Source organism: Balaenoptera physalus (assembly GCF_965194825.1).
Source record: "Balaenoptera physalus genome assembly, chromosome: 1".
NCBI lineage: Eukaryota > Metazoa > Chordata > Mammalia > Artiodactyla > Balaenopteridae > Balaenoptera > Balaenoptera physalus.
Window position 1 is genome coordinate 150,514,892 of NC_138882.1, and position 13,854 is coordinate 150,528,745.

Below are 13,854 nucleotides of genomic sequence, written 5' to 3' on the forward strand. Positions count from 1 at the left end.
GTTCTACTGAGTGTAGTGTTTCAGTTTTGCAAGAAGAAAAGTTCTGGAGATTGGTTGCACAACAATGTGAATATAATTAACACTACTGAACACTTAAAAATTGTGAAGCTGGGGAATTCCCTGGCCGTCCAGTGGTTAGGACTCTGCACTTTCACTGCCGAGTTTGGGGGTTCAGTCCCTGGTCAGGGAACTAAGATCACGCAAACAGCGTGGTGTGGCAAAAAAAAAAAAACAAAAAATCATGAAGTTGGTAAATTTTGTTACGTATATTTTACCACAGTTAAAAAATGTTTTAAATAAGAGTTCTTCACATATCTAATAAATACAGTCAGCTGCTCCATATCTGTGAATTCTGCACCCGAAGACTCAACCAACTGCAGATCAAAAATATTCAAAAAAATTCCAGAAAGTTCCAAAAAGCAAAACTTGAATTTGCTGCCTGCTGGCAACTATTTACGTAGCATTTATATTGTATTAGGTATTATAAGTAATCTAAAGATGATTTAAAGTATATGGGGGGATGTGCCGAAATGTAAAATACTACGCCATTTTATATAAGGGACTTGAGCATCCACAAATCTTGGTAACCGCAGGAGTCCTGGAACCGGTCCTCTGAGGATACTGAGGAGGACCATATTGTCAATTGTCTTTTATATCGGTCTATTGCTAAAACTTCACATGTGCTGATGCTCCTCCTTTCCAGCCTTTTCATTATTGTGGGTTTGTACCTTTTTATTTCCTTTACTGGCATTTTAATGGACTCGATGATGAGGGGCCATTTTAATTTATTTATTTTATTTATTTTTGGCTGTGTTGGGTCTTCGTTTCTGTGCGAGGGCTTTCTCTAGTTGCGGCGAGCGGGGGCCACTCTTCATCGCGGTGCGCGGGCCTCTCACTATCGCGGCCTCTCTTGTTGCGGAGCACAGGCTCCAGACGCGCAGGCTCAGTAGTCGTGGCTCATGGGCCTAGTTGCTCCGCGGCATGTGGGATATTCCCAGACCAGGGCTCGAACCCGTGTCCCCTGCATTGGCAGGCAGATTCTCAACCACTGCGCCACCAGGGAAGCCCGAGAGAACATTTTAAAAATAAATTAAAATGGTCAGTCCACCATCTCAAACCCTGAGTTAGTAATAATATTATTAAAATATCCTAAGATTATGTTTTTGTTGTCTTAAAAAAACATGGCATTACACTGTTGTTTCCATTTGAGCTGACAGCCAACAGAAACTCCTAGCCCTATCTGAATCCCTATTAATCTCTGCATTCTGTTTATAAGGTTGATAGCTGGGCACAGACCGTAGGACTTTACTTTTATTTCTTCATGTTGGATTTGTCTGGGTTCTAGTCCAGGACCTATTTGTCTTTGATTAACTTGTTTGTTTTTTAAAAACTCTCAGATGTGCAGAACTGGATTAATGATAATACTTGGCTCAAGACACCATGGCTATCTTTTATACTTATTGATTATTCATTTATTCTTCATTTGTTCATCCATTTATTTATTTTTTAATAGACTATTTTTTGAGCAGTTTCAGATTTACAAAAATACTGAGCAAAAAGTACAAAGAATTCCCACCTGCCCCTCCCTCCCTCAGTTTTTTTTCCCCATTATTAACATCCTGCATTAGCAGAACAAGTTGATGAGCTAATACTGATAAACTATTATTGACTAAATTCCACAGTTTACATTAGGGGTCACTCTTTGTGTTGTACATTCTGTGGGTTTTGACAAACATCCATTTGTTTGTTTGTTTACTTATTTATTTACTTTAAGACTTCTTGGGGACTTCCCTGGTGGCACAGTGGATAAGGCTCCGCACTCCCAATGCAGGGGGCCTGGGTTCGATCCCTGGTCAGGGAACTAGATCCTACATGCATGCCGCAACTAAGGAGCCAGCAAGCCGCAACTAAGGAGCCCACCTGCCGCAACTAAGACCCGGCTCAACCAAATAAATAAATAAAAAGACTTCTTAAGAGCAGTTTTAGGTTTACAACAAAATTGAGAGGGAGGTACGGAGATTTCCCATATACCTCTATCCCCACACATGCATAGCCCCCTCCATTATCAACATCACTCACCAGAATGTACCATTCTAGTAATGTACCATTTTTACCAAGGATGAACCTACATTGACATATCATAATCACCCAAAGTCCATTGTTTACCTTAGGGTTCACTCTTGGTGTTGTACATTCTATGGGTTTGGACAAAAGTATGATGACATATATCCATCATTAAAATATCATACAGAATATTTTCACTATCCTAAAAATCCTCTGTGCTCTGCCTATTCATCTCCCTACTCCCCAGCCCTGGCAGCCACTGTTTTTTATTGCCTCCATAGTTTTGCCTTTCCTAGGATGTCATATAGTTGGAACCATACAGTACATAGCCTTTTCAGATTGGCTTCTTTCACTTAGTAATGTTCATTTAAGGTTCCTCCATGTCTTTCATGACTTGGTAGCTCATTTCTTTGCAGTGCTAAATAATATTCCATTGTCTGGATGTACCACAGTTTATCCACTCACCTACTGAGGGACATCTTGGCTGCTTCCAAGTTTTGGCTATTATGAATAAAGCTGCTATAAACATCAATGTGCAGGTTTTTGTGTGAACATAAGTGTTCAGCTCCTTTGAGCAAATACCAAGGAGCATGATTGCTGAATTATGCAATAAGAGTGTGTTTAGTATTGTAAGAAACCAAACTGTCTTCCACAGTGGCTGTACCATTTTGCATCCCCACCAGCAATTGATGAGAGTTCCTGTTGCTCCACATCCTCCCCAATATTTGATGTTGTCAGTGTTTTGGATTTTGCCAAATCCAAAAAAGTCCTCGGATTTGCCATTCTAATAGATGTGCAGTAGTATCTTGTTGTTTTAATTTGCATTTCCCTGATGACATATGATGTGGCGATTCTTTTCACATGCTTATTTGCCATCTGTATTTCTTCTTTGGTGAGATGTCTGTTAAGGTCTTTGTCCCATTTTTTAATGAGATTGTTTTCTTATTGTTGAATTTTAAGAACTCTTTGTATATTTTGGATAAGTCCTTTATCAGATGTGTCTTTGGCAAATATTTTCTCCCAGTCTGTGGCTTGTCTTCTAATTCTCACCAATTTATTTTTAATAATATAATCAAGACCTGTGAACCCACCACCCAAATTTTAGAACATTAGTGATAACTTTCATCTATCTATATTGTCCTCCTCATCCCATGTCCCTCCCCAGCTCAGGGAATCACTATCCTGAATTTTTTTTTATTAATTAATTTATTTATTTTTAGCTGCACTGGTGCTGCATGCGGGCTTTCTCTAGTTGGGCCGAGTGGGGGCTACTCTTCGTGGCAGTGTGCAGGCTTCTCATTGCAGTGGCTTCTCTTGTTGTGGAGCATGGGCTCTAGGCACGCGGGCTTCAGTAGTTGTGTCACGTGGGCTCAGTAGTTGTGGCTCACAGGCTTAGTTGCTCTGTGGCATGGGGGATCTTCCCAGACCCAGGGATCAAAACTGTGTCCCCAGCATTGGCAGGCGGATTCTTAACCACTGCACCACCAGGGAAGTCCCTATCCTGAATTTTGTATTTATCATTCCCTTGCTTGGAGGAGGAGGTTTGTTGTTGTTTTTCTATTACAGATTGCTGTTATGAATATTCTCCTACATGACTCCTGGTGCAATACAAGGAGTATATACCTCGGAGTGGGTATATACCTACTAGAATTGCTGGGGTATAGGGTATGAAAATGTCCAAAGTTACAAAATAATAATAACTTGTTTTTCAAAGTGGTTGTATCAATTTGTGTACTCAAAAGTGACAAGTAAGCAATCCCATGATCCACACTCACTCCAATCGTCAGGCTTCTGATTTTGGCCAATCAAATGTTGTAAAATGACATTTTTTTGTTGTCTTGACTTTTGTTTCCATGATTACTAGTAAGTTGAGCATCTCTTCAGTTGGTTATTGGCCATACATGTTTCCTTCTCTAAGAAATGCCTAGCCATATATTTCTTTCCCATTTTTTGATTGGGCTTGTTTCTCTTTCTTACCAATTTTGCATGTTCTTGATACTTATCTTTTAGCTACTATATGTATTGAAAATATGTTCTTGTGTTTGTAGTACTTTACTTCCTTCAAGATTTCTTTTGAGAAAAAGGAGTTCTGCGTTTTAATATAGTCAAATATATCAGTGTTTTACGGTTAGTGCTTTTTTTAAATTTTTTTAAAATTTACTTAATTAATTTATTTTTTTAAGTTTTATTTATTGTATTTATTTATTTATTTTTGACTGCGTTGGGTCTTTGTTGCTGCATGCAGGCTTTCTCTAGTTGCGGCGAGCGGGGGCTACTCTTTGTTGCAGTGCACAGGCTTCTCACTGCGGTGGCTTCTCTTGTTGAGGAGCACAGGCTCTAGGCGTGCGGGCTTCAGTGGTTGTGGCACGCAGGCTCAGTAGTTGTGGCTCACGGGCTCTAGAGCACAGGCTCATTAGTTGTGGCACATGGGCTCAGTTGCTCCATGGCATGTGGGATCTTCCCGGACCAGGGTTCGAACCCATGTCCCCTGCTTTGGCAGGCGGATTCTTAACCATTGCACCACCAGGGAAGTCCCATGGTTAGTGCTTTTGAGGTCTCTTTAAAAAACTACCCCAAAGTCAGAATGATGTTCACTTACATTTTCTTCTCAATGTTTCAAAGTGTTGCTTTGGACCTTTAAGTACTTAACTCATTTGAAATTGACTTTTTGGTAAGAAGTGGGGTATGGATTGTTTCATTTTTCCATATCAACAACTAAGTTGTCCACTTCCATTTATTGAATAGCCCCTCTTTCCCCCCTGGGGAAACTGAGGCCAGAGAGATTCAGCAATTTGCCCAAGATCACACAGCCTGTAAGTGTCAAAGCCAAGATTCAAAGCCAGGCAGTCTGGCTCTGGAATCTGCCATAGTTTGAACCACCTGGTAACTGCCTTTTGCTTCCGTCATGCAGATTAAATGCAGAGTTCTATGTCAGGCTCTCAATTCTATTACACTGGTCAATTTGTCCATTCCTGAGCCTACCCACACTGTTTTAACTATTAGAGCTTTAAAACAAATACTGATACCTGGTAGGGCAAGTCTACCCACCTTATTTTTCTTCAGAAAGGGCTTGGCTGTTTTTTGGATCTTTATCTATATCTATATCTATCTACCTATCTATCTATCTATCTATATCTCAAATTCCATAGAAATCCCTGTTGGAATGTTAGAGTTGCGTTAAATATATTTATATATTAATATATTGATTTGGGGACAACTGATACCCTTATCAATGTTAAGTCTTTGCATTTAAGTAGTTTTTAATGTCCCTTGGTTAAGTGTTAAAAATTTTTTCCATGTTAGTCTTACACATCTTTTTTTCCTTAGACACTATATTCCTTAGATATCTCTCTTGCTACTAGGGTCTTTCTTATTACATTTTCTTAACCTGGGGTCCATGGTCACCAAGGCATGCATGGCTGAGCTCCAGGAGCTCTGTGAATCTTCTGAAACTGTATATGCATTTTGTGGATGTACATAACTTCCATCAGATTCCCAAACAACCATTGTGAAGAGTTCTAAATGCTTCTTATGTGCCAGGCACTCCCCTGAGCACTTTACAAGTCCCACAACCACCCTGGGAAATACATGCGGTTATTCCCCCATTTTACAGATAAGGACACTAATTCTCAGAGAGGTTAAGTACTTTGCCTGAAGTCACACAGCTAAGAAATTAACGGCCAGCATTCAAACCCAGTCTGTCCGACCTGAAAGCTATACACTGAACCTCCGTAATCTGTAACTTCCAAAGAGGTTGAGGACTTCTGCTCCAGGCTAAGGTACTTGGTCCCCCTGGGCTCCTGTCTGTCCATCTATAAAATGGGTAGATGAGGGTTACTGCTCCACCCAATTCTCAGGGCTGTTTGGAGAGACAACTGAGGCCATGGATGGGAAAGAGGCTCCATAAACCGCAAAGTGCAGCACATGAGGCAGCAGGGATAGTAGAGAAGGCAGGGGCTCAGGCATCTCTCCCACCACCACTGTCACCTTCCCAGGTGGCCCCTTCCCAGGAGATGGAGGACACCCCGGCTGAGCTGGGGAGGGGCTGTCCTGCCTGAGCACCCACTCTGCACCAGGCCCTCTGCTGAGGTGGGGATGCAGAATCAGATGTGATCCCATGGTGGGGAGGTCCGACCATAACAGGTGATGACAAGTGGTGAAAGTGCCGTGGCAGAGTTAGGCCTGGGGGTGACATAATCATGGAGAGGTGCCTGGTCTAGCCTGGGGGAGCCAGGGAAAGCTTCCTGGTGGAAGTGACTATGAGCTGTCCTTGTACCACCCTGGCCAGGTGCCCTCCTCTAGATGACCATCCCCTGGCTTCCCTTAGGGACCCCTCCACTGGCCCCTTTGGAGCAGCCATGTCAGCTTCTGAAGATGCTCATTCATGGTGCCACGTCTCTGCCTAGGCCCCCTCAGGGACCTCCGCCACTCTTACCACAAAATCCATAGCCCTCCCTGTGGCCTCTCCATCAGGCACCTGCCCCCACTTCCTGGCCTCACCCTGACACTCTTCACACCCCAACCCCACTGATTTTTTGCAGACTTACCAGCTCTTCCTGCCTCCTGACCTCAGTGCCTAGAGCACCCCTCCTCCACTCTCTCCCTGGAGGGCTCATTCTCATCCCTTGGGTCCCAGCTTAAATGACACCTCCTCAGAAACACGTTTTCTGACCACCCCATCTAAAGAAGGTCTTCCCTGGGCTTTCTAGTCTCTGTCTCAACCCCTAGTTGATTTCTTTCATAGCTCTTATTATAATTCCCAATTATTTTGTCCATTTGTTTTTCTCTCTTCTCTCCCTCCAATTCCTTCCCATTACAAATGCGTCATGAGGGCAGGGGTCATGCCTGCCTATTCTTGGTAGTCTCCTCCGTGCCTAGCTACAGCAGGCACTCAATAAATTTTGTTGGATGAATGAATGACTTAGTAAACAAATAAATGAATCAACTGGATCTTAAAAGATCTAGAGCTGTGCTGTCCAATACAATAGCCACGAACCACTTGTGGCTATTTAAATGTAAATAAATTAAAAGTGAATAAATTTAAAATCCAATTCCTCAGTTGCATTAGTCACATTTCAAGTGCTCAATCTCTACATGTGGCTTGTGGCTACTGTATGGGGTATTTCCATCATTTCAGAAAGTTCTATTGGACCGCGCTGATCTGGACGACCTTAAAGGCAGAGAAGGTGGACAAGGGCATTTGGAGCAGAGGGCACAGCATGTACCCAAACCTACAGGTGAGAGAGAGCATGGTGACGCCGTGCTCTGGAATGAAGAAGGGGGCACATGGCTCCATCTTTGCACAACCCTGTTTGCTGTTAGAAAGTTTGGCTTAAAGTAGAGAAGAATGTCAGAACTGGGAGAGTCCTAAGAGACAGCTGGTCCCATCCATTTCTCTTGGAAGTGGAGACTGTGGCCCAGAGAGAAGAGACTTACCCAAGGTCACAGAGAAAGTCACATGGATGGGGCGGGAAGCCCAGGCCTCCTGACTCCCAGTGCCTTAGGAGTCAGTTTCCCCTGACCAAGTTCATGGACCCCTCTCCCCTCCTTCCTGGCCCCTCTCCCCCACCACAGCCAGGCCACTGAGCCTGGAGAGCACCCCAGGCCCGTCCTGGTCCTTGGCACTCACACTGGCTGCTTTTATTCCTCCTTAAAACATCACGAACCCTCCCCCTCCCCCCCCAGCGTCTGACCCCTAGAAATTTTAGACATCCCAAGGAGAATAGCTGCTTATAACCATTTGCTAATTACGTGTATGGATGTCAATTAATTCCTTTAGCTAATTACCCACTCGATGGGCACCACGCACCAAAGAACTGTAAAAGACAGGCATATGGTGAGAGAGGGGGGCGACGGTGCTCACTCAGCATGCAGGGGCGGGGGAGGGAGGGCGCCAAGGCTGCAGCAGCTCCCCACCCCCAGATGAGAGGAGGGAGGCAGCTTAATGGCTGGGGGGACGGAGCTGCTGCTGCCGCTGCCATAAAGCATACTTAACGGCTTTCCACTAGTAGTGCTGGGAAAACACACGCACGCACCCACACACACTCATGCGCACAGAGAAGCACACGTTCGTATATGCACATTTCTGTTTACACACACACTTACGTGCTCGCAAACACAGCATGCACATACCCATAAGCACAGTACACATGCACACACGTGGACACACACACACACACACACGGACACGTGGGGTCATGTGGAATCAATGCACAGACATTTTCTTCAAGTCCTACCTTCACTGGAGGCTGGAGGGTGGGAATTCTCTCTTATTGCACCCAACTTTAACGGTAAGCACTGTGCTCAGCCCTTTCACATAAGTTATTTCATTTAACCTTCACATAACCCCACAAAGAATGAGTTATCTTCACTTCACAGATGAGGAAACTGAGGCTCAGAGAAGTCAAGACACTTGCCCAAGGCCACACAGCTGGTAAGTAGCAAAGGTGAGGCTAATCCCTACACCTCCATGACCACATGCACCAGGGGTCAGGGGAAGGGAAAGGGGGGTTTTCTTTCTTTTTAATATATACTTTTAAAATTTATTTATTTTTTAAAATTTGTTTATTTATTTATTTATTTTGGCTGCTCCGGGCCTTAGTTGCGGCATGTGGGATCTTTAGTTGCGGCATGCAGGATCTTTCAGCTGTGGCATGCGGACTTCTTAGTTGTGGCGTGCATGCTGGATCTAGTTCCCTGACCAGGGACTGAACCCTGGCTCCCTGAATTGGGAGCGCCGAGTCTTACTGGACCACCAGGGAAGTCCCAGGCAAGGGGGTTTTCATCTGTTTGCAATTGGTGGAAACAACCAATTGTTTCTTGGGAAAACAACCTCTTTTAGGGGGACCAACTGCTTAAGGAGTGAGGAGAATATTTGTGCCACAAAGATGAGAAGAAAAATTGAACACTGATGAGAAAGAGCATTGATGGGAGGAGAGGGAGGCACACACTTGGGACTCTACCACAAATGTCATTCTCACTGGGAAAGGGATCTCCTGTCATCCTCGGCTTCGTCCCATGAGTCTGCTCTGAGGCCACCTCTGTGCCAAGCCTGGCATTCGGGACACAAGGTAAAGATCTGAGCTCACAGCTCGGTGAGGCAGACAGAGGGACATAGGCTGTCACCAGAAGAGCAAGCATTCAACCTGGCTGTCTGGATCAAGAGCCTAAACTTTCCCCGTGTTCCACGCTCCCTCTTTCTTCCTGCATTCCAGGGGCTGGGCCCAAAAGCATAAGATGAACCCCTTGACTCCCTGCAAAGGACTCTCACCTCCTCTCTCAGGCCTTCTCCCTGAGGTCCTGCCCTGGCCCTTCACACCCTTCATCATCCTAATAATGATGGCAGGGTTTGGCCTACCCCACAAAACAAGAATGAAAGTTTCTCTGATTTTAGGGAAAAACAAGAAAATTCTCCAACACCCCTCTTCCAGCGTCTCCATTTACCAATTCTCATGTCCATTGACCAAAGTAGTAATAGGAGACCACAGTTAGGTGATTCATTTATCTACCTATTCGATAAACACTTCAGAGAATTCCTCTGGGCTAGGACTGTATGGTTTCAAACACTCTTTTAAGCCAACAAATAAACAAAAACTTGCAGCTTCTGCAATTTCTATCAGTTAAAAGTCCTTCTGTTAGGGCTTCCCTGGTGGCGCAGTGGTTAAGAATCTGCCTGCCAAGGCAGGGGACACGGGTTTGAGCCCTTGTCTGGGAAGATCCCGCATGCCACGGAGCAACTAAGCCCGTGCACCACAACTACTGAGCCTGTGCACCACAACTACTGAAGCTCAAGCGCCTAGAGCCCGTGCTTTGCAACAAGAGAAGCCACCGCAGTGAGAAGCCTGCGCACCGCAACAAAGAGTAACCCCCGCTCGCCGCAACTAGAGAAAACCCGCGTGCGGCAACGAAGACCCAACGCAGCCAAAAATAAATAAATAAAATATAAAATAAAATAAAATTTTTTAAAATGGTTAAAAAAAAGTCTTTCTGTTGCAAGTGACAGAAAATCCAACACAAACAAATTTCAGTAGAGGGAATATATTGTCTCGGATACAGAGAAGGCAAGGGGTACCGCAGCTTCAGGCACAGCTTGATTCAGGGGTTCAAGCAACATCATTAGGACCTGCCTCTCTTTGTCTCTTGTTCTTAGTCTATCCCGTGTGTGTGCTGGCTTTGTTCTAAAGCTGCACTTGGTAATAAGCTTCTCTTCCTCTCAGATTCTAGTCCACCAGGAAAGAGAAACTTTTCCAAGAGCTCCTACAGAAGCACTGGGATTGGCTGTGCTTGGATGGGCTCAGGCACGCCCGTCTCTGAACCAGTCTCCACAGCCAGGGGGATGCCATGCTCAGATTGGCTGGATCCGGGGGTGGAGCTCCAGCCAAACCTCTTGAACAGAGTGGGGACAGGTAGAGCCCCAAATGTTGTCAGAAGAAGGGAGAATGGACAGAGGACTAGGAGGCAAGCTACCAATACCCACTACAATGTTCTTATAAGCCAAGAGTCCCCAACCCCTGGGCCACGGACCGGTACCAGTCCATGGCCTGTTAGGAACTGGGCCACACAGCAGGAGGTGAGTGGCAGACGAGCAAGCAAAACTTCATCTGTATTTACAGCCGTTCCCCATTGCTCGCATTACTGCCTGAGCTCCACCTCAAGTCAACATTATGGTAAGTTGTATAATTATTTCATTATATATTATAATGTAATAATAGTAGAAATAAAGCGCACAATAAATGTATTGCACTTGAATCATCCCGAAACCATCCCCCGCCCCCCCTCAGTGGAAAAATGGTCTTCCACGAAACCAGCCCCCAGTGCCAAAAAGGTCGGGGACCGCCGTTCTAAGCATTCAAGGTCGGAGGGGTAGGAAGTATCAGCCTCGTTTTGGAGCTAAGGAAACTGAGGCTGAGAAAGGAGATAAGCCTAATAAAAATTATCCAGTGAGTAAGGGATTGAGCCAGGATTTGAACCAATTCCTCTCCCTTCCTCCTTGAGCCCTTCCCCCACAGACAAGCACCCGGCAGCACTCTCCAGGCATCCAGTCTACAGTGAATCACCTTCCCCAGTTCTGCTGTCCGCCAATCAGGAGTCTGGGCCACCAGGGCCTCCTGACTGCCTGGGAAAGGCCTCCAGGCTGGGGACTCTGTGAGAGGCACCTGCTCCATCCATGGGGGGCCCCCATGCCCCTTTGCACTCACTCCAGGACAGGCAGAAAGCCTCAGCGCAACTCTCCCCAGGCTTCTCTCTGCCCATATGTGGTAGGGGACAGTCCAGGAGGGCCCAGGAGCAGCCCCAGACAAGGAAGGACCAATGGGAGGTGGAGGATAAATGCCAACTTCCTGGCCCCATGTTGGCACGACAAAGTGGGGCCTGTTCTGGCCATAACACGCCCTTTCCTGGCTGCCTTCCCCGCCCTGTCTCACTCCCCTGCTCCCCTCCCTGCTTCCTGGGGTCACCTCTCAAACAGGCTTGCCTTCAAACCCTGGTCTCAGGATCTGCTTACGGGAAAATACAACTTAAGTTACCCCCATTCTTCTATAAAATTAGGGTATAGAACGCCTGAGGGGGTTTGGCTAAATCAATGATTGTCAAATGTTTTTAGTAGAATGCTTTTTCAAATGCTCTTCTTCTCTGTCTGGCTTTCATCCCTCTCCCCCTCCTAAAATCCAGGCCTCTCCCTGCGCCACCCCTCGCCCCACTGAGTTTCAGGTGTCCCACAACCCTTTTTTTTCATGTGGGATCTTAGTTCCCCGACCAGGGATGGAACCCGTGCCCCCTGCAGTGGAAGCGCGGAGTCCTAACCACTGGACCGCCAGGGACATCCCTCCCACAACTGCTTTTGAGTCTTGTGAATCTCTCAGCCCCTGGCATCTTCTCAGTCAAAGGCATTTTCTTCTCTGCCAGGTCACGTGCTGAGGGGAGGCGGAAACTTTGGATCCCTTGGTGAGGGAGGGCCAGAGGGAGGGCCTGGAAACCATTACAGTTCACTCCCTCCCCGAGCATCTAAAAAATCACACAAATTCCACACCTCAAAAACTGGCTTCTTGTCAAAAACCCTCGCTGTGTCTACATATTCTTTCTGATAATATAACTCTGGCCTAAGTATGCTACAAGAACTCTCATGCCACTCACTGTGGAAACCTGTACAAAATCCTCTTACATTACCCCGGAGAGTGCCATGCTGAAGGGTCCAGGCTGGTTTCTCCTCCAGCTTCCTGAGGGGACGGGAGAGCTCTATCTTTCTGTCTCATTTAATCATCCTCCCCACCCTCTCCCTCTCAAGGATCATCTTGCCATCTTCCTAGGGAGTATTTGGAGATAGAAGTTATCCGTTATCATATGCTGTGTAGCCAATCACACCAAACTTGGTGACCCAACACAATACTTTATTATGCTCCCAAATTCTCTGGGTTAAGATTTCGGGACACTGGGCCATTCTCACTTGGGTCTCCCACGTGGCTGAAGTCATCTGAAGGCTTGACCAGGTCCAAGGATCCACTTTGGAGGTGACCTGCTCCCGCGGCTGGCCGGGAGTGCTGGCTGTTGGCCCAGGGCCTCAGCTCTGCCCCATGTGGGCTTCTCCACGGGCTGCTCGAGTGTTCTCACGGCCCGGCAGCTGGCTTCCCCAGAGCAGAAGAGCCAAGAACCCAAGGCAGAAGTTGCAATGCCTGTTGTGAACCAGTCTCGGGAGCCACGTGGTCACTTTCATCTTATTCTGTTGGCCACATGGGGCCAGCCCGGATTCAGTGTGGAAAGAACCGCACAGGCGGTATGGGTCAGCAGGCCATGTTGGAGGCTGGCTACCACAGAATGCTTCACTGGAGGCCTGTCCACCCCCGGGCAGTCTACACTGCCTGCTCCCTGAGTTCTGCTCCCGCCCCGATGCACCCCTCCCTCCACAACCAGCACCCTGAGTCCCCGGACCACGAGACTGTGGTGTCTAGTAATGTGTACTCAGGCAGCAGAGGCACACGGGCCAGAGCAGGAAATGTCTCCAAAGCCCACATCAGGCATCGCTGTCATGACACTCATCAGCCACTCCCCTCGGCGTTCCTCTCTCAGGCCATGCTCCTCTTACAAGCCCACTGGGCTCCTGGAGGCAGGGAGGGGAGCCCCGTCATCACCTGCTGCCCTGTGGGGACCAGAAGCCCCAGGAGGGCCAGAAGGAAGACTCAGTTTACTGCTGGGGAGGCAAGATTGGGGAACGGGGTGGGGGGGGCCTTCTACCTTCCCCTACTTGTTGGCAAGATGATCCCCCTCCCATCCGCCCAACAACCACCGGGAAAAAAGAGAGAATCTGCCCCAGAGGCTGCCTGCATTCCACCTGAGGAGATCCCGAACAAGAACTTCCCAGAATGTGATCCAGAGAACCTGTGAGCAGAATACAGGGCTGCTTTATGCCACTTAGTTATGGGATAATTTGATATGCAGCGGCAAACAGCCCGCTCCCCACATCTCCAAAGACACTGCATTTTAAAGCAGTGATTCTGCCCCAGGCTAACCAGGTCCGCGGATGTCAGGTTCCCTGCAATCATATCAGTCAGATGGAGCACCCCTCCTCCCACGCAATGTGGAACAAGCGAGAGGAGTGGAGAGGGAGGCCAGGAGTGTTCGTTCCAACACACCTTCAACCTCAGCTGCAAGGGGAAGTGCAGACAGGAGGAGACACTCCTGCAGCCCACGCCCACACACCTGGGCCTTGTTTTTCTCCACCCCTGTGCCCAGCTGCCCATGCACAACCCCAATTCCTGTTGCTTTTTCAAGCAATTGAGCCCTTCCTCCTCTCCCCTC

At 47.0% G+C, this 13,854-nt stretch overlaps 1 long non-coding RNA gene across 1 annotated transcript; it reads right to left on the bottom strand.

The window, feature by feature from the left end:
* Positions 1 to 778: 778 nt before the first annotated feature.
* Positions 779 to 13,817, bottom strand: LOC309645778. The gene is made up of 3 exons (XR_014255048.1): positions 13,291 to 13,817; positions 13,090 to 13,195; positions 779 to 12,772 (listed from the first exon to the last, which is right to left on the bottom strand). It is a non-coding gene; the product is annotated as an uncharacterized lncRNA (long non-coding RNA).
* Positions 13,818 to 13,854: the final 37 nt, after the last annotated feature.